Genomic DNA, 21,770 nt, shown 5'->3' on the forward strand with positions numbered 1-21,770 from the left:
TAACGCGGAAGTTACATCGGGGAGTAAACCTATGCATCTGCAGCATTAAGAAATCGTTGACCAACTTCCTCTCTCATGCAGGCAGTTTAACATATGGGGCGTGGAGATCCAATGGGTGGAAACGTTTCATAATCAGGCAATGTTGGGGAAGAAGATTTTGCCTTTGCAGCTCAAGGAGGGCGTGTTTTCCACAGTAAGAGTAGCTCAAGTGCATGAACAGTTTCCTGGACATTTTTAACAGCTCTTGCAATTCAGTAAAAGACTTGAGGAACTAAGTGACAACGAGATTGAAAACGTGCACCATTTAGGGTGTAGGGGTCAGCCCTCCCTGACGCAGTGCAGACAAAATGTTCTTCCCATTAACAGTAACCATGGTTCCTATCTTCAGTTGGTGAGGAGACAGCCAGTGTTTGATTTCTTTATTCATGAAGTTAGCAGTTCGTCCCCGGGGTAATCGTTCCTAAGGCTGATGAGGGGCAGAACTGAGTGACGCCGCCGTGCATTGCACAGGTGATATAATAGACAACCCCTGTGAACTTTGCCTAGAGGGGAGGGTAAGGACAAGGGGGAGGATGAGGAGGCAGAGGAGGACAGTGGTGCAGAAATCCCACGATTACAACGGATAGGCGGCATTGCCTTCACTTGGCCAAGTTGCTGGTGTGCCTCTGCCGGAACCACATTTACCCAGTGGGCTGTGAATGACATATATTGCCCTTGACCATAGTTACAATTCCATATGTCAGCGCTGGCATGAACTCTACCAGACACCAAGAGGTCCAAGGACTGGCCCATCTTCTGCTCAACGTACGTGTGCAGGGCTGGTACAGCTTTTTTGGAAAAGTAATGTCGGCTTGGGACTCTCCACCTTGGCTGGGCACAAGCCATCAGTTCTCTGAAATGTGCAGAGTCAACTACATGGAAAGAGAGGGACTGTAGTACCAGGTGCACGTTCAGCTTCTGCACAACTGGATGAGTGCACGCATACTGTTGTCTTTTTTTAATCGCCTTGGTGACCGATTGCTGTCGAAACAAGGAGGAGTAGGAGTATCAGGAGCAATAGACATCATTGGAGTCGATGGAAAGGAACGACAGCTTCTTTTTGCTGACTGCTGGAGAAGGGGTGGGGGCCAGTGGGAGATGCAGTGGTTTCTGCATCAGGCTTTAGCACTAAAGTAACGTCACGGTTTACCCAAGCCACTTGATGGTGATGTTCCATGTGTTGATGCAGGGCCACTGTGCAAATATTAGAATCCTAGCCTTCCACGCACACATCTTTCATACCACCACGTTAACGTCCCCCAGTGACCTGGTGAAAAATTCCCACACTGCCGAGTATAGTATTTTCCCTCCACCACTGCATCATGCCTGCTTGCTGCTGCTTTTATTAACCTGTGCACAGCTAGTGTGTCCCTCACAGGTAGTCTCCCAAGTAGCAGACTGTGTACCCCTCCCGCATTTGGCTCCAGATCTCCCATTGATTCCATCCTGCTTACTCACGGGCAAGCTGCCACCCTCATCCCCTGATGATATCCCCTCTTCACCTGGCTACCACATGCGATCGGCTACATCATTGTCTACAAATTTTTGGTCATCACTTAGGTCACCCTCACCTGTCTCTTGTGCATTTCCATGACCTCATGCAGCATGTGCTCCCACCAGACTGTCATCACCGCAGCAGACCTCTACTCCAAGTCTGGGCTGGCCTGTAACTGCTGACTGTCGTAACAAAGCTCATCATCACTGAAAAGCGGAGCAGATCAAGTGGCTATCATTACTTGGCTAGCAGAAGGAGCAGCAAAAGCAAGAGGCAGGTTCAGGACAAGTGAGGGCATAGAGGCAGTTCCTGGGCCATGCCAACTAAGAGTGGTGTCAGAGGAACCCACCAATTCCTGGCTGTGTGTATCTGTGGTCACTTGAGAGGAGGTTGAATAGCGAATCAACCATTTCAGTACAGCTGGATAGTTGGTCAAAACAAGACTGCTGGATGACAGTGGCGGGTCTGGCCTGTTGCTGTGGCTGCTACTTGTGCCGGCTACAGCAATATTTTTGCCAATGCTCGTTGTTTTGAAGGGCCCAGGCAACTGCCTCTTGGCCTTAGTAGAGTTGTTTTGCGATACCAAATTTTTGATTCGATTTCGATACCATAAAAAAGTATTGCGATACTCAATACCATTTGAAACCACGCAAAAAATAAATAAACCAAATAATCCACGTGCATTCCGCATTTTTAAAAATATGCCAATTGCGCAGTTTATTTTTCTTTTTTTTCTGTTCCAGCGTTCACCGCATAAATTTTTTTTCTATTTTAATAGTTTGGACTTTTCAGACGTGGCGATATGTGATATGTTTATTTATTTATGTAGTAAAAAAAATTGAAAAAAGTACCGCGGCACTCACCATCAATCTTGAACTGCAGTTTTATTTCATTGTAACAAAAAGGTGGTGTACATGGAACAATGCACAAGTGTGTGAATCGGCAACAGCGAAACAGCTGTTGCCTATTCACACACTTGTGCATTGTTCCATGTCCACCACCTTTTTGTTACAATGAAATAAAACTGCAGTTCAAGATTGATGGTGAGTGCCGCTGTACTTTTTTCTATTTTTATACTTCACTATATAAAACCAGCAGAGCACCACCTTGAGACCACTGAGTCAGTGCGATACTGAGATTTTAATGATCATACAGACACATTGCCGGCTGCGCTACCTCTAATTTTCTCGCATTGTTTATTTATTTATTGTTAATATATTTTAAATATAATTTATACTTAATATTTTGGTGGGGTTTTCTTTTAACTTTTTATTTAATAACTATTTCCCCCCTTAGGGGCTAGAACCTGGGATTTTTTCATCCTTTGTCCTATTCACCCTGATAGAGCTCTATCAGGGTGAATAGGACTTTACACTCTCCCTGCTGCTCTGTGCTCTGTGCACACAGCAGCAAGGAGCCAACTATGGCAGCCAGGGCTTCAGTAGCGTCCTGGCTGCCATGGTATCGGAGCGATGGGGAGGAGACATCAGCTTCTCTCCTGGGCGTTCCTCCTCGGAACGCCCAGGAGAAAGCTGATGTCTCCTCCCCATTGCTCCGATAATAGTAATTAGCATATGGAGCAGGAGACTGTAACTGGGCACAGCGGGCGAACGGAGCGGCGCCCAGGAATAATAGTAGGTGCCGCTCTATGTAGCCTGGTAACTTAACTAAGTCCGAACCCATAAAAAAGGTTGTCCTATTATTGGTGGCACAGTGCGCCCTACCCTACTCCGCCCCACTCCCCCCATTGGTGGCAGCGGCAGCAGCGGCACAGGGGGGGGACGGGACTGCTTCCTTCTCCCCTGTGCTGCTGAGGGAACATGAGCGCACTGACAGCAGAGCGCTCATGCTCAGAGATACTAGACTGCGCAGCAGCGCAGGCCAGTATTGAAAAAATTTAAATCCCGGTATCGTATCGATACCGGGACAAAAAGTGTCGATTGGGTATCAAAATTTCGATACCCGCAACAACCCTAGGCCATAGTGTACTGTAACTGTATCAATAAAATAACGGATTAACTCTGAATGTCGGTGCACTAGATTGTGATGTACACGGCGCTATATTACGTCACTTGGTAATGACGTACAGGATTTTGCATCCACCATTTCATTTTCTGAAGTTCTGCCTGTGCATAATGTTCAGAATGATAGGCAGAGGCGCATAAAGGAGTTCAACATATGGCTTGGTAAATGGTGTCAAGAGCAAGGATTTGGCTTTGTTTCTCAAGATAGCTCTACTTGGAATAGAAAGGAACTGTACAAAAAAGATGGTTTGCATCTTTCTCTCAAAGGAACAAATGTACTTAGTGAACAACTCCAAGAATTTGCGAAAGAGTATTTAAACTAGGAAGGGGGGGCAAAAGAGTGAAAATAAAAGAGTCCAATTGCCCCCCGAAACAATGCCAGAACAGGCCAGAAGCACTGAGGTTAAGAAATGATAAGCTCAGAGTCCTGTCTACAAATGCTCGCAGTTTAGGTAAAAAAATCAATGAACTTGGGTCAATAATGGCATCTGAGAATGTAGATTTAGTGGCTGTTACGGAGACATGGTTTAATGAAAGAAATGACTGGGACATAACCATACCAGGGTACTCTTTATACAGAAGAGACAGAGAAGGCAAGAAAGGAGGAGGAGTGGCCCTGTATGTGAAAGATAGCATTAAATCTAACCTAATACAAGTTAGTGAGGCCAACATAGAGTCAGTTTGGGTTACGTTGCAGTTTGCTAACCATGCAGTAACTCGTGTAGGTGTGATATATAGACCACCTGGTCAAGTTAAAGAACTAGATGATCTACTAGTTGAAGAAATAGCTAAAATGACAATGAAAGGAGAAGTTATCATTATGGGAGATTTCAATCTTCCAGATATAAACTGGAAAACCAAAATAGCAAGTTCTACCAGGAGTACAGATATTCTAAATTCCCTACTGGGGTTATCTCTACAACAAGTGGTTGAGGAGCCAACCCGGAGGGAGGCCATTTTGGATTTGGTATTCACAAACGGGGATTCGGTATATGATGTCATTGTAGGCGAAACCTTGGGATCTAGTGATCACCAGTCAGTGTGGTTTAATATAAAAACTGTGAAAGAGTCCCACCACACAAAAACAAAAGTTTTAGATTTTAGAAAAACAGACTTTTCAAAAATGAAATTAGTCATAAATGAGTCCTTATCAGACTGGAACGGATTACATGGAGTCCAGGAGAAATGGGACTACTTAAAAGGTGCATTATTGAAGGCAACAGAAAATTGCATTAGACTTGTCAGTAAAAGCAAAAAAAGGAGGAGACCAATGTGGTACTCAGCAGAAGTGGCCCAAATCATTAAAAATAAAAAGCTAGCATTTTGTAATTATAAAAAAACCCAGAGCAATGAAGATAAGGAAATCTACAAGATTAGGCAGAGAGAGGCCAAGCAAGTTATAAGAACTTCTAAAGCGCAGGCAGAAGAAAAACTAGCTCAGTCTATGAAAAAAGGGGATAAGACATTCTTCAGATATATAAATGAAAAAAGGAAATTAAAACAAGGAATAACTAAATTAAAAACAAAGGACGGAAGGTATGTAGAAGAGAATAAAGGGCTAGCCGACTGCCTTAATGAATACTTCTGTTCAGTTTTTACAAAAGAAAAAGGAGAAGGACCTCCATAGAAAGAATGACTATTAAATCGTTTGATGCATGTATCTTTACAGAGGAAGATGTTCTAAGTTTGCTGTCTAAGGTGAAGACAGATAAGTCACAGGGGCCTGATGAGATACACCCAAAATTATTAAAAGAGCTTAGTGGTGAGCTGGCAAAACCGTTAACAGATTTATTTAACCAATCATTAGTAACAGGAGTCGTCCCGGAAGATTGGAAATTGGCAAATGTCGTGCCCATTCACAAGAAAGGTAGTAGGGAGGAATCGAGCAACTATAGACCAGTGAGTCTGACATCAATAGTAGGCAAATTAATGGAAACCCTATTAAAGGATAGGATTGTGGAACATCTAAAATCCCATGGATTGCAAGATGAAAAACAACATGGGTTTACTTCAGGGAGATCATGTCAAACAAATCTTATAGATTTTTTTGACTGGGTGAATAAAATAATAGACGGTGGAGGTGCAGTAGACATCGCATATCTAGATTTTAGTAAGGCTTTTGACACTGTCCCACATAGAAGACTTATCAATAAACTGCAGTCATTGAGCATGGACTCCCATATTGTTGAGTGGATTAGGCAGTGGCTGAGTGACAGACAACAGAGGGTTGTAGTCAATGGAGAACATTCAAAACAAGGTAATGTTACCAGTGGGGTTCCACAGGGATCTGTACTGGGACCGATTTTGTTTAATATCTTCATAAGTGATATTGCAAAAGGCCTCGCTGGTAAGGTTTGTCTTTTTGCTGATGACACAAAGATATGTAACAGGGTTGATGTTCCTGGAGGGAAACGCCAAATGGAAAAGGATTTAGGAAAACTAGAAGAATGGTCAGAACTCTGGAAACTGAAATTTAATGTGGATAAGTGCAAGATAATGCACCTGGGGCGTAAAAACCCAAGGGCAGAATATAGAATATTTGACACAGTCCTGACCTCAGTATCTGAGGAAAGGGATTTAGGAGTAATTATTTCAGAAGACTTAAAAGGTGGGAAGACAATGTAATAGAGCAGCACGAAATGCCAGCAGAATGCTTGGATGTATAGGGAGAGGTATAAGCAGTAGAAAGAGTGAAGTGCTTATGCCGCTGTACAGAACACTGGTGAGACTTCACTTGGAGTATTGTGCGCAGTACTGGAGGCCATATCTCCAGAAGGATATAGATACTCTAGAGAGAGTTCAGAGAAGAGCTACTAAACTAGTACATGGATTGCAGGATAAAACTTACCAGGAAAGGTTAAAGGACCTTAATATGTATAGCTAGAAAGAAGAGACAGAGGGGATATGATAGAAACTTTTAAATACATAAAGGGAATCAACTCGTTAAAGGAAGAGAGCATATTTAAAAGAAGAAAAACTACCACAAGAGGACACAGTTTTAAATTAGAGGGGCAAAGGTTTAAAAGTAATATAAGGAAGTATTACTTTACTGAGAGAGTAGTGGATGCATGGAATAGCCTTCCTGCAGAAGTGGTAGCTGCAAATACAGTGAAGGGGTTTAAGCATGCATGGGATAGGCATAAGGCCATCCTTCATATAAGATAGGGCCGGGGACTATCCATAGTATTCAGTATATTGGGCAGACTAGATGGGCCAAATGGTTCTTATCTGCCGACACATTCTATGTTTCTATGTTTCTATTACACCTGCCTTTAATACTGAGGTACACCAACTGTATCACTAATATAACGGACTAATTCTGAATATCGGTGCACTAGAAGGTAATGCACATGGTGATAAATTATACCTGCACTCTCCTTCTCTAATATTCTTTTTTAACCATCTTAAGGACACAGGGCGTACAGGTACGCCCTGATGTCCTGGTACTTAGGCCTCATGCAGTTACTTAGGCCTCATGCACACGACCGTTGTTTGCTTCCGCGTCCGTTCCGCTGATTTTAGCGTTTCAGGTGCGGACCCATTAATTTCTATGGAGCCGTTGAAAATGCGGATAGTGCACCGTTTGCCATCCGCGTCCGTGATCTGTGGTTCCAGTCCGTCAAAAAAATATAACCTGTCCTATTATTTCCACGGAAAATGGTTCGCAGATCCATTCAAGTCAATGGGACCGCTAAAAAACGCGGAGGCACACAAGATTGTCATCCGCGTCCGTGCATCCGCGTCCGTTTTATTCTTATCATTTGCATGGCAAACCTGTCTTAGACTTTTTTTTACATTCCTTTATGTCTGGTGGTCCTCCAAAAATAAAGGAAGACAACCGGAAACAAAAACGCAAACGGATCACGGAACAACGGAACCCCATTTTGCCTGTACGTCCTGTGTACTTCCGATCAGATCGGAACAAGGTGCCTGGTCAAATCATTGAGCAGGCACCTTGGGTCAATGCGCGGGGAGGGTCCCGTGACCCTCCCCCATGTCGGTGATCGCCGCAAACCGCAGGTCAATTCAGACCTGCGGTTTGCGGCTTTTACTGGAGCTTGCGGTGGTGATAGGAGAAGCCATCGGGTCCCCGTGCGGCTGTAAGGGGGACCTGATTGCATGGAATGCAGCGCAATGCTTTCCTTAGGCATCGGCGCTGCCTTCCGGTGAAGAGCCTGTGAGATCCAGCCCCCTGGATCTCACAGGCCGGAAACTGTATGAGTAATACACACTGTATTACTCATACAGCCAATGCATGCCAATACAGAAGTATTGAAATGCATTGTAAAGGGGATCAGACTCCAAAAGTTGAAGTCCCAAAGTGGGACAAAAAATAAACTGAAAAAAAAAGTTGTTTCCCCCAAATAAAGTTATAAAAAATTGGTAAAAAATAGGGGGGAAAAAGTACACATATTAGGTATCGCCGCGTCCGTATCGACCGGCTCTATAAACCTATCACATGACCTAAACCCTCAGATAAACACCGTAAAAAAAAAAAAAAAAAATGCTAAATAAACCATTTTTTTGTTACCTTACATCACAAAAAGTACAACAGTAAGCGATCAAAAAAGCGTATACCCACCAAAATAGTACCAATCTAACAGTCACCTCATTCCGCAAAAAATGAGCCCCTACCTGAAACAATCGCCCAAAAAAGTGAAATTTTGAAATTGTATCTCTATTTTCCATTAATTCTTGTGGAACACCTAAACGGTTAACAAAGTTTGTAAAATCAGTTTTAGATACCTTGAGGGGTGTAGTTTCTAGAATGGGGTCATTTTTGGGTGGTTTCTATTATGTAAGCCTCACAAAGTGACTTCAGACCAGTGTTATCAAGTACAATATGTGACGAAAAACTATCTCAAAATGTAATGACACGCACAGGGAGGGAAAAGGGAAAGCCCTGTCCAAGGGAGAGGGAAAGGTGGTGACCCCTGACTCACCTTGCGGCTGGCACCTGACTGCCCTGACGTCCCTAGACGGGTTCCTCACCCGTGCGGCGATCACGTGCCTAAACCCTGGCTTTCCCTAAAATGAGCCCTAGATAGTGGGATCGCTAGTCCGCACCACTGACACTAAGAGGGAAACACCAGGGAGAGGACAGACAATACAGACAAACACATACACCCAGGTGGGCGACCACAGCAGACCACCAAGGTCCAACAGGGATCCGGAGGGTAGCGTTCTGGACCAACAACCAGAGAACGCAGCAACACAGCTCCAGAGGGTCAGAATAGATGTCCAGGCAGGAAGCTCTAGATCTGGCAACCAGAGAAGTGTGAGAGGGGAATATAAGGAGGTTGGGAGTGCTGGACAAGGAACAGCTGAGGAGAAGGAGCTACGGATCCCTGAGTGAGCCAAAAGGGTTGCAAAGCAAACCCAGAAAGCTACCATAAGGAAACAGCCCTATCTTACATAGAGTGCGCAGCCAACCGCTGCGACTTCCTGACCCCGGGTATAACAGAGTCAGGCGTGGTTCTTGACACCCTCGTGACACAAAATGGCCTGAATAAGTCAAAGCGTTTTAAAGTTATCACCACAAAGTGACACTGGTCAGATTTGCAAAAAATGGCCTGGTCCTTAAGGTGAAAATGAGCCCGGTCCCTAAGGGGTTAAAACACTTTGCAGCAACACTGTCCTTAGCACATGAGCGCTTGCCCCATCTCTCCCTATGCTCAGCTCACAGGACAATAGCAGAGACTGCGCAGGATGAGTGTTTTATAGGGCTGTGACATCACAGGTAATGGCTATATGTGGATTGGCTGGCAGCACGGAATTATGGGTGATCTCACGCTCCCGGGCTTCTTATTTTCACTTTGTAACACATAAGCCGTCATTACCATGAAGTGCAAGGAAATTCGGATTCATTGTGAATCAAAGTTTTCCTGAATTTCGTACTGAATTCAGTATCAAATGCTTTTCTTAACTCAACACTAGTCCTTACACTTGGGTGTCAGAGGTAATCTTCCTTAACCAAAAAATTGCCTATATGGCAACTGATTCGTTACACAAGGAATGAAAAATGGCTGAAACTAACCTTTCCAAAATGAGGAACGTGTCAAACATCTCAGCTTTCTAGACCACTTTCATGTATTTCATAATTGTACTCATTTTTTTTTTTGCAGATCTAAAGTGAACATGTAGTAGATCAATGGAGATTTCACTGTAAAGTGTTGAGCAGTGATGAAGTATTTTCTATAAGAAAACGCAGATGAACAAATTTACGATGATGTGTACCGTAAGTTACATAAGGGAATAAACAACAATCATATTCCCTAGTCAACTGAGCTGCTGAGTTTAGAACAGGACATTCGAGAACTAAAGACAAAAAATGTTCAGGGAGACCAACTGGAGAGGCAATTCCAGAAAACAGATGGTATTTATTCCATGATCCTAGAGAAGAAGAATAGCTGATAAAAAATATAGCAGAGACACTGGCAATATCCTGTAAACAAGTAGGCTGTACTATTAATGACATTTCAGATACGAGAAAACCCTCAGCCAACTGGGTTCCCAAACACCTCAATGCTAATAAGTTGCGTGATCAAGTGGTTGCGTCACAACCCATTTTGGTCCAATGTAAGTGGTATTTCTAAATTTTCTTGGAACTACTGCATGGATGAAACTGGAATCCATATATATGATCAAGAGGTCACATATCCAATCCAAGGAGTGGAGGCACAGTAGTTCAACACGTCCAAAAAAGTTTAAAACACAGAAGTCAACAAGCAAGGCATTTGTCACAGATGTTACCGTGACAGGAAATCGGCGAGACGGGCAACATGTGGTTTGATCTGACATGTTTTCCGTTTGGATGAAATGACGTCTGTGTTGTTTCTGGTGTTTACCACACCTTCTTTCCCCAGGTGTGGCTATTATGGTCATTTGACCTTCTCTCTTTATTGTTTCTCCCACTATGCTATGTGGTTTATAGCTTCTGTTGGAGTTGTGGGTAGCTGGTGTGTGGAGCTCAACTGAATTCCTGGTGCTGCTATAGCCACTTGAAGTGTTTTCTTTCCCTTTTGTATTTTGTTTGGGTTATTTTATGTGTTGCATTTCCCTGTCATTTGTATTATGGCCTGAGGGAAACTCCTGTTCATAATTCCTTTTGGAGGAACAGGTTGTCTCAGTCCTGACATTAGTACCAGGGTCCAATAGGGTGAGTTAGGACACTAGGTATCCGGTGAATGAACTTGCCTACCTCTGGGGTCTGTTCATACTGGTAGTTAGTCAGGACTTTGATTAGAGTTTTATTAGGAGGTGTCCATCGCCTTTCCCTAATTTCCAGGCCTTAGTCCCTCCCCCCTTTCCCTCCTATGTTTGGGGTGATGTTTCCCTCACTCACCCGAACGTGACAGCATTGGTATCTGTCTTCTAGGACAAAAATTTAATTTTGCTTAAAGGTTACCTGGACAAGGGAGCAAGTATCACAGCAAAGTACTCTACTGCATTTTGCGACAAATCGAATCAGCAACTGGTCTCCAAAGAATTTTGTTTCTTCAACACAATACTGTTCCTCACATGGCAGGTATTATGTAATTGAAATTGCCAGAACTTCAGTTTATGGATCGGAACTTTGAAACAAATCAAGGAAATAAAGTTTTCAAACTCTGAAGTGGCCACATTAGCTGTGGACAAGTGGTCTGAAGCACAACCAAAATAAATGTCTTTAAGCAAGTTAGAACAACAGTGTGTGTAGCTCCGGGGGGTTAAGGGGAAGATTTATCAAAACTGTTATTAAGGAAAACTGGCTTAGATTCCTATAGCAACCAATCAGATTTTAGTCTTCATTGTCCAAAGGAGCTCTTAAAAAAATAAAAAAAATAAAAATGAAAAGATTTTGATAGATTTCCTACACCGTATGTAGATTAAATAAAAAAAAAAATATTCCCAAACTTGTTGCTTTTTTATGAAGAAAAATACTTATCAGACCCCTTCATAATTCCACCTATTGCCCACATAATACAATCAAACTTTTCAAAATTACTCATTCAATCATTGCTCTCACAAGATAGTCCTACATTCATATTTTAAAACCAGATAGTACCTAACGATCGCTGAAATCATTTTCTAACATGATCCCGCCAAACACTGTGTATACACAACGCTAATAGACTTAAAAAAATAAATAAAACGCTGGTGTTCAATGCCTATGTAGGCATGCCCTATACTAACATATAAAAAACACTAACATTTTCTCCCCATAACAGAGCCATATACAACTGACACTCATGGCCTATATCACAGCTCCATATTGCGCAGCATCTACATGAGCCATCAGTTTGCTGCTCAACCAAATGCTGTATTGGCACTGTGTAAACAACACAAACGGAAAAGATACCTTGTCCTAAGTGACAGCATACCCTTCCCCTTTTTAGTAAACGCAAAAAAAAAAAGAATCGGTGAGAATTTCTTGAAGTTGAGACAAAGTGTGCTGTAAAGAATCCATTAATATGCAGCTCGTCAATGTAATGAAACATTTTTAGAAAATGGAAAGATTAGGCATATTATTAAATCTCCTACTTTAAAGAAAAAACAAGATATTAAAAAGAACAAGTTCAATTTCTACCTTTCATTCTATCAGACAGTGAGTAAACTAAAAAACCTCACAACCGCTAATTGTTAAAAGCCAAGCAGCGGTAAATGGCTTCTGTCAAGCTCATCAGCATACAGGTTATCGTAACCTGGGTATACTTTGTCAGCCTGGTGAATATCATGCTGGGTGTAATTGCTATAAAACCAGAAAATCTTGACATTTTAAGTATGAAAGGGTCTTACTGAAATGGCAAAAAAATAAATAAAAAAATAGCCGGGGTTTAGATTACAAAATCCATTTGGACCAGAAGGAAGGGGTGAAACCGTTGTAGGCATTTTCCACAAGTAATATTGTGGTGGAGAAAAGGCTGTAAACTGAAATGATGAAGAAGCTCCGCTTCAGGAATCAGTCTGACTAAAAGATTTGTGATAAATTACAGACCTCACTTGTAAATTATCGGTGTTCCTATAAGATTGCCATCATCATGTTTCATAGTATATTGCTCAGCAGTGCACAGTAGTATATACTGTATATCATCCACATTCATTAGGAAGTGCGGCGGAATTACTTTATGAAATATGAACCCAGGTTCCAGTACCTCTCATAGATAAAACCTATATGTTTATATGCTAGTTATCAGTGCTTGGGGTAATTATTAGATAAAAATGACAAATCTTCCATCTATCTGTACCGCAGTATGATTCCAACATTAAAGATTTATGTCAAAGATAAAAAACAACAACTAAGGAATACCAAATTATTATCTGCTAAAAGATTGTCCAGTTATGGCGGATCACAATTTAACAGAAAAAAGGAATTCTCTGGGCATTTAACCCCTAAAATACATCCCCATACGCCCAGGCCCCTCACAGAGGTTGTACTTACCTGGCTCCCACGCCGCGTCTGACGCCCGCACGGCCACCGCTGCATCTCCCCGTAGCTAACATTGCTACAGAGGCTTGTTCCCGTCGTGGTCTGCTATTAGCAAATTACAGGATAAATTTGATTCGCCGCAAAGCCGAAGTTCCTCATGCTTTGTGGTAGTGATGAATCGATTTAACTCGTCTCGCACTACAGGTAGTATCAAAAATATACATTCAAAAATAGAATAGGAAGTCTCAGCCTGAAAGAACGCTGATTGCAAACAAAATAATAAAAGAATAGATATTTATTGAAAATAAACGTTAAAAAAATAAGGGGGACAATACACCCTCTTCAGTTTAAAACAGGCCAAACAGGGTACCTAGCAGGTTGAGAGGGACTCCGATATACGCCATCAACCTGTGGTGACTATATATCAGAATCAAAAAAGTCACACACAGGTATGAAAAAGACAGCCCACAGAAAAGTCAGGCAGGTCTAGTTAGTGTTATCAGCCTCCCTAATTAGTTTCATACACCCCAGTCTCCTAATTATGTCCACCTGGGTGAATGAGAGACAGGGTCAAAAAACCAAAAGCAATGTGCCACGGATGAAAAGCACGATTGGTTATGACCCTGCCTGACAATTCTACACAAATTAGGTGTTAGTACATGCGCTACGCGTTTCTGCGTGGGAGTTACCACACTTCATCAGGAGAAAATCACACACATAAATCACTGTCTGTTTATACAAAGTTGCCGCACTGTAGTGTCCGCAATCAGGCGCTTGCCGTACACGGCTGAAAAAACGCTGAACTGAAATAGGGAAAGCCCCACCCTCCAGGGGTGTGTGCAAGCGCCGGCAGCCAGGACGGGAGTGCGGCAGCCAGACATGCCCCCTGATTGCAGGCAGCGAAGGATATCGCAATGGGGCCCTGGAGGAGTGTGCAGGGGAAATTGTAGATAGCAGGGGAAATTGAGACATGGCGCAACAAAGTCCAGTACACAGCCACATAGAGATAAATAGACTGTTTATGCTGGGAGGTGCAAAGAGGAAATCGATCATCAGGTATAGCAGCCAGATTCACAAAATAGAGAATAAAAAATGGAATCCAATAATGAATGAAAAAATAATAAAAAAGGACCCTCATAACATGTCAAATAAAAGAAAAGTGTGATAATAAGACTATTGGACATATAGTCCCATATCAAAAATGAATATGCATACACAGTAGGAAACCCCTATACAGTAGTGCTGGGTGTAACATGGATGGCAACCACAGCACTAATTAGATGAAACATGCATATGAAATAGCCTCATTGAGTCCTTTAGTGTTGACTGTCCGTAATCTAAAAATTCATTGTGTTTCTTTGCGGAGTAGCATTGTGTCAATGTCACCACCACGTATAGGTCTTTTGACCTGTTCAATCCCTTGGACTTTAAGTGCACTAGTATTGCCTCCGTGATGGTCACACACACACGACGTGCTACTGGTGTCTCACGATTGTTCCTTATATCCAGTAAATGCTCCCCTATTCTTCTCCGCAGATCTCGCTTCGTCTTGCCAACAAATTGTAATCCACATTGGCAAGTGAGCATATAAATGACCCCCACAGATAAACAATTAATGAAGGCTCTAATACGGTAATTTTCCCCAGTAGCTGTACTGGAGAAAAATTTACCCTTCATTATGTTGGGGCACGCCACACATGACCCACATGGAAACGTGCCTGTGAGGGTACATTTTAGCCATGTTGGTGGTGTAGGGCTTTGGTACAAGCTGTGGACCAATTGGTCACGTAGATTAGAGCTGCGTCGATAGGTGACAAGGGAGCGTGCAGGTATCTGGTTCCCTATATTCGTGTCAGACTTTAAAATGGACCAGTGCGCCTGTAGGATCTCCCATACCTGCTAGTATGCCTTGTCAGGGTGCCTATTACCCTGGAGGTGGTGCTATCTTGTTTGACAACTTTGGGAGTTAAAAGATGCTCACAATTTGTACTCCTAGATTGATGGTAAGCTTTCCTTAAAATATCCTGTGGATATCCCCAATTAGTGAAACGGGTCCTCAAAATACGGGCTACGTAATCCTATTCTACAGGCTGCACGGGTCCTCTCTAGTGACTTCCTAAAAAAGAGAGGAGTCCATTGAGGGGTCTCTCCGTCTCATGAAATTACTACTTGAAGAAGAGAAGCGCTTGCTGACTAAAAGTGAAATTGACCTGAAGAACAGTATAGCACAGACAAAAAAAATTCAGTGCACATACTGTTTTTGCTAAAAAAAAAAAAAAGAGTCTATTTTACAACAGAACTTTTGCAACAAAACCAGTTTTCCGTTACAGCAGTTTTAAAAAATCTCCCCGAATTTCGTCACCAGCTCATGGAATATTTTGGGGAGCAACTGCATTTCCCTTTGCCAGACTGTTTTCAGCTCAGCTGGGTCTTAGAAAATGGTGGCCAGAAGGAAGGCAGGTGGCCTTTGATTCCCGATGAAAGGAGTTGTCCAGTGTAGACATTTTTTTCATATACTCTATTGGGGTATTATGGGTAAAGGGGTTCTATGTTCATGATACTCTTCTTTTGGTCAGAGTAGAAAAGGGTTGCAAAGAGAGGCTCTCACTATGGAGCATCTGTATTACACAAGCAGTCCACTGATTTGAATGAAAATGTTGTAAAACCTAATTTCTCCTGTGGGGGCGCTGCAGGGGAATTACATATTTACTGCCATGTTCGACCATGATCACTGGGCCTCTGGAAGGGTGGCACCTTGTCATCAATTTCCTGTCAAGGGAAACATCTCATTAATCAAGGCAGACAAGCCATTTAATGGGGTGTTCAGTTTGTCTGAATTTATTCCCTATCCACAGTGGATAGATCCTACTGCTGGGACCCCCACCAATCACGAAAATGGGGAACCCATTCCCCCTGCAGCCCTCCAGAAATGAACTCTCCATTCATTTCAGGGGGGACTGCAGGGGGTAGGGGGCACACTTTTTTGCAATCTATGGGGTCCCAGTGGTAGGACCCCTGGATAGGGGATAACGTCAAACAACTGGAATACCCTTTTAAGGTTCAGCAGGCTGCTGAGGTCCACTAAGAGATACCATATCTATTCTGCAGGTACAGTGTATAAAAAAAAGCTTACACACCCCTGTTAAAATGTCAGGTTTCTGTGATGTAAAAATAAATGAGACAAAGATAAATCATTTCAGAACTTTTTCCACCTTTAATGTGACCTATAAACTGTACAACTCAATTGAAAAACAAACTGAAATCTTTTAGCTAGAGGGAAGAAAAAATATAAAAATAAAATAATTTGTTTGCATAAGTGTGCACACCCTTAAAATAATACTTTGTTAAAGCACCTTTTGATTTTATTACAGCACTCATTCTTTTTGGGTATGAGTCTATCAGCATGGCACATTTTGACTTGGCAAGATTTGCCCAATCTTCTTTGCAAAAACACTCCAAATCTGTCAGATTACGAGGGCATCTTCTGTGCACAGCCCTCTTCAGATCACCCCACAGATTTTCAATCGGATTCAGGTCTGGGCTCTGGTTGGGCCATTCCAAAACTTTAATCTTCTTCTGGTGAAGCCATTCCTTTGTTGACTTGGATGTATGCTTTCGGTCGTTGTCATGCTGAAAGATGAAGTTCCTCTTCATGTTCAGCTTTCTAGCAGAAGCCTGAAGGTTTTGTGCCAATATTGACTGGTATTTGGAACTGTTCATAATTTCCTCTAGCTTAACTAAGGCCCCAGTCCCAGCTGAAGAAAAACAGCCCCTTGGCATGATGCTGCCACCACCATGCTTCACTGTGGGTATGGTGTTTTTTTGGTGATGTGCAGTGTTGTTTTTGGGCCAAACATATCTTTTGGAATTATGGCCAAAAAGTTCAACCTTGGTTTCATCAGACCATAACACCTTTTCCCACATGCTTTTGGGAGACTTCAGATGTGTTTTTGCAAAATGTAGCCTGGTTTAGATGTTTTTCTTCCTAAGAAAAGGCTTTCGTCTTGCCACCCTACCCTATAGCCCAGACATATGAAGAATACGGGAGGTTGTTGTCACATGTACCACACAGCCAGTACTTGCCAGATATTTCTGCAGCTCCTTTAATGTTGCTGTAGGCCTCTTGGTAGCCTCCCAGACCAGTTTTCTTCTCGTCTTTTCATAAATTTTGGAGGGACGTCCAGTTCTTGGTAATGTCACTGTTGTGCCATATTTTCTCCACTTGATGATGACTGTCTTCACTGTGTTCCATGGTATATCTAATGGCTTGGAAATTCTTTTGTACCCTTCTCCTGACTGATACATTTTAACAATGAGATCCCTCTGATGCTTTGGAAGCTCTTTGTGGACCATGGCTTTTGCTGTGGGATGCAACTAAGAAAATTTCAGGAAAGACCAACTAGAGCAGCTGAACTTTATTTGGGGTTAATCAGAGGCACTTTAAATGATGGCAGGTGTATGCTCAGGGCCGTCTTTAATATTGATTGGACCCTGGGCAAAAAATTACTTGGGCCCCCTGGATCCCGCCTTCCCACACCCTTGCATGCAATCACGGACTCCACCACAACACACAAAAAAAAATATATATATCTACACACCTGGTAGAGTACAGTGAATGACTGTAAATACTTCCAGTTCTGAAGACTCCAGCGGCTCAGGATCAGTGCTCTGGGCAGCTGGGCTCAGGCTGGAAGTGGGCACCACTCTGCAGGAAGGAGACCGGGGCTCGGCTCACCCTAGTGTTACAGTGCACCCCAGCACCCCACAGTATGCAGTAAAGCACCCTATAGTATACAGCATCCCACAGTATGCAGTAAAGCACCCTATAGTATACAGCACCCCACAGTATGCAGTATTACACCCTATAGTAAACAGCACCCCACAGTATGCAGTATAGCACCCAAGACTATACAGTATACAGCACCCCATAGTATATAGTAGAGCAGTATAGCACCCCACAATATACAGCACCTCACAGTATTCAGTACCCCAAACTATACACTATACAGCACCCCACAATATACAGTACAGCAGTATAGCACTCCACAATATACAGCACACCACGGTATACAGCACCCCAAACTATACAGAATACCGCACCTCACAGTATACAGCACCCCACAGTATACAGTAGAGCAGTATAGCACCCCACAGTATACAGTAGAGCAGTATAGCACCCCACAGTATACAGTATAAAGCACCCCACAATATACAGCCCCCCACAGTATACAGCCCCCCACAGTATACAGTAGAGCAGTATAGCACCTCTCAGTATACAGCACCCCATAGTATACAGTAGAGCAGTATAGCACCCTACAGTATACAGCACCCCACAGTATACAGCACCCCACAGTATATTAGCATAACAGCCCATGTCACCTTTTCCTGATGAAATCTTCACAAAAAAGCTCCACAGTTAGGGTCCATTCACACGTCCGTTGTTTCTTTCCTGATCTGTTCCGTTTTTTGCGGAACAGATCTGGACCAGATCTGGACCCATTCATTTTCAATGGGTCCTGAAAAAAAATCTGCCATTGAGCTGTCCGATTTTTTTCAGGACCCATTGAAAATGAATGGGTCCAGATCTGGTCCGCAAAAAACGGAACAGATCAGGAAAGAAACAACGGACGTGTGAATGGACCCTTAAGGCAAACTTCTCCTGCAGCAACACTCCTGGTAGAAAGAAAGGACCTTTGATGACCTCATAGCCATGTGACCAGTAATATTGCTAGGTTACTAGTCACATGTTGATGATGTCATCTAAGGTTCTTACTCATAAGGGAATCACAGCTCTTACAGTTCGCTGCCTGGAGTGCCGGCAGGCAGGCATGGCAGCACCCCCCTGTGTAGCTGACAACCTGACCCCCGGGGCAGTGGCTAGCAGGGCTCAAGAGGCAGCTGCCTTGTGCCCCCCAGGAGCAACTGGGCCCGGGGCAGCTGCCCCTTGTTAAAGACGGCCCTGTGTATGCTCACTCCTATTTAACATGATTTTGAATGTGATTGCTTAATTCTGAACACAGCTACATCCCCAGTTATAAGAGGGTGTGCACACTTATGCAACCACATTATTAATTTTTTATTTTTTTTTCTTCCCTCCACCTAAAAGATTTCAATTTGTTTTTCAATTGAGTGGTACAGTTTATAGGTCACATTAAAGGGAACCTGTCACCGGGATTTTGTGTTTAGAGCTGAGGACATGGATTGCTAGATGGCCGCTAGCACATCCGCAATACCCAGTCCCCATAGCTCTGTGTGCTCTTATTGTGTAAAAAAAAAAACGATTTGATCCATATGCAAATTAACCTGAGATGAGTCCTGTCTCTGACTCATCTCAGGGACAGGACTCATCTCAGGTTAATTTGCATATGTATCAAATCAGGTTTTTTTATGTCTCATTTTTTTACAGCACAGAAACCTGACATTTTAACAGGGGTGTGTAGACTTTTTATATCCACTGTATATGTAAAATCAGAATACAGAGGCAGGTCCATAAACCCTGTATACTCACTGTTTAAAGAGGACCTGTCACCACTCTTGACAAGTCTGTTTTAGTTGTCAGTCACAATTCTGGAGCATCTTTTCATATAACTGTATGTTGTTCCATTCCTCAGTTATTGCTACTAGAAGCTCATTAATACATCTCTAACGGGGTACTACCATTCGAGGGGGTGTCCCTGTACAGTCTGAAACCGGCAGCACTGACTGGACCATGTCAAGTTGTGCAGGTAAACCCCCGCCCCCATTGGTAGCACCCAGCTTCAGATTCATTAATAAACATTTAGTAGCAATAACTGAGGAATGGAACAACGTACAGTTATATTAAAAAAATGCTCCAGAAGGGTTATTGCATGGGAAATAACTTAGTAAAACAGACATGTCAGGAGTGGTGACAGCTGCAGCAGTTATCAGAGAGAACAATTAAGGAATCTGTCATCACGGCCTGCAGCAAATGAATACATCAGACTCCTAGGTCACGCTCGCAGCGCCCCGAGTTTAACAAAACTTTTACAAATTCACAGAGAACAGACATGACGCTGAAATCCAGATCTGTCACTTCATGCTTGCCTCAGGGCAGTATAAACGTTGCGGCAGACTCCTTTTATGAGGGGTTGCCATAACAACCAATCAGATCACTACTTTCCTTTTCAAGGCAGCTCAGAAAAAAATAAAGCTGGAGCCGTACTGGTTGCTATAGGATCCATGACGCATTTTGTATTACTTTATATGTATGAGGCCCAAAATAGGCTTATTCCGCCCCAAGACATTAGGGACATAGATGACCAGACGGTACAATGTTTAGGCGGTATACATATCGTGCAACTGGTACACACTTACTTACATTGTTGATGGTAAGTTCAGTGCACTTATTCACCGCTCATTTTCAGACTGGAGAAGCCGGGATTTGCCAGCATTGTCTCCTCACAAATTCAAGATGGTTGGCAACTACCCTGCTATGAGTTCCTTGAAGAGTGGTGGCCCATCCCGTACAATATGGAAAAATCATGTGCAGGGCTTCCCTCTCCAGATGAGCCTCCTTGCTAAAAAGTGATGGGTGGGAGAGTGGCCCATGGGTCACTAGAAAGGCATAGGTGGGAGAAAGTAGTCCCTCTTGTACCGAGAGGCAAGCTCAGCATTTCAGTGGGAGACCCATTTTCATCTTTGCTATGGGGACCCCTCATTTCTAACTATGGCTCTATGTAAATCACATTAGGTGGAAACATTGGATTTATACAACACTGTGGTTCAGACAGCCACAGTCAAAATGTGTTCTTGGACACTTCAGCTTCACGCTTTGTGATAAATCTTGTAGACACATGCACGGCTCACTTCAATTAAAGGGATTGTCTGGGCTACAGATATTGATAACCTATTATCAGGACTCCCAGGACCCCTACCAATCAGCTGTTATAAGGGGCCACAGCGCTTATGCGAGTGCTGCATCCTCTTCACAGTTTACCTGCGTGCTGTCTACTTTGCATGAGGACCATGACTCCTTCAAGCAGCTGAACAGCGGAGGTGCTGGGAGTCGCAAACCCAGAAATCTATCTAAGGATAGGTCATCAATATCTGTAGTGTGAACACTTTAACTTACAAAAATATAAAAAAATATATATATAAAAATGATTTACCGTATTTTTCGCCATTAGGGCGACCTCAGATCAGTCTCTCAATCTTAATAAGATCCCAATTCAGACACTCCGATCATACCCCCAATGTTAGGATCTCTATTCAGACCTCAGATCAGACCCCCATGTTAATAAGACCCCCATTCAGACACTAAGATCAGACCCCCATTCACATCTCAGATCAGACCGCATGTTATTAAAACCCATATTCAGACACTCAGATTAGACCAATGGAAGTGCTCATTAGTATTCGCCCATAAGACACACTGACAATTCCCCCGAACTTTGGGGGTGAAAAAGGGAATCCTATAGGGCAAAAAATATGGTAATTCTGTGGGTGAAGTCCACATAATAAAATGTTGAACAGTTACAGTAGTGCATATACACTATAGTAGTGCAACACTGAAGGGTACGGGATCCAGATGTAGTTAACACAATTAGTCAAATTGTTCTCTTCAAAAAACAAATGAGAAAACATTACTAAATTGATTAAGCAATGCATTGCAATATTAGACAGAAAGATTAAGTTTATTGGGGAAAACAGTACAACTGAAAGTAGGCACGAGTATCCTATGAGGCTGCCTCTAGGGTAGATAAAAGGTGAGATACGGCCTCTAGCTTGGATACAAGATAATATATGGCCTCTAGCCTGGATACAAGATGAGATACAGTTGGGC

At 42.9% G+C, this 21,770-nt stretch overlaps 1 protein-coding gene across 3 annotated transcripts in view; it reads right to left on the minus strand.

Annotated features, from left to right (window-relative positions):
• The window catches only part of CNKSR2 (connector enhancer of kinase suppressor of Ras 2), a 422,681-nt gene that overhangs the window by 309,428 nt on the left and 91,483 nt on the right, over positions 1–21,770 (minus strand). The gene's annotated exons all lie outside the window — the stretch shown is intronic.

Source organism: Bufo bufo, chromosome 3 (assembly GCF_905171765.1).
Source record: "Bufo bufo chromosome 3, aBufBuf1.1, whole genome shotgun sequence".
NCBI classification, from domain to species: domain Eukaryota; kingdom Metazoa; phylum Chordata; class Amphibia; order Anura; family Bufonidae; genus Bufo; species Bufo bufo.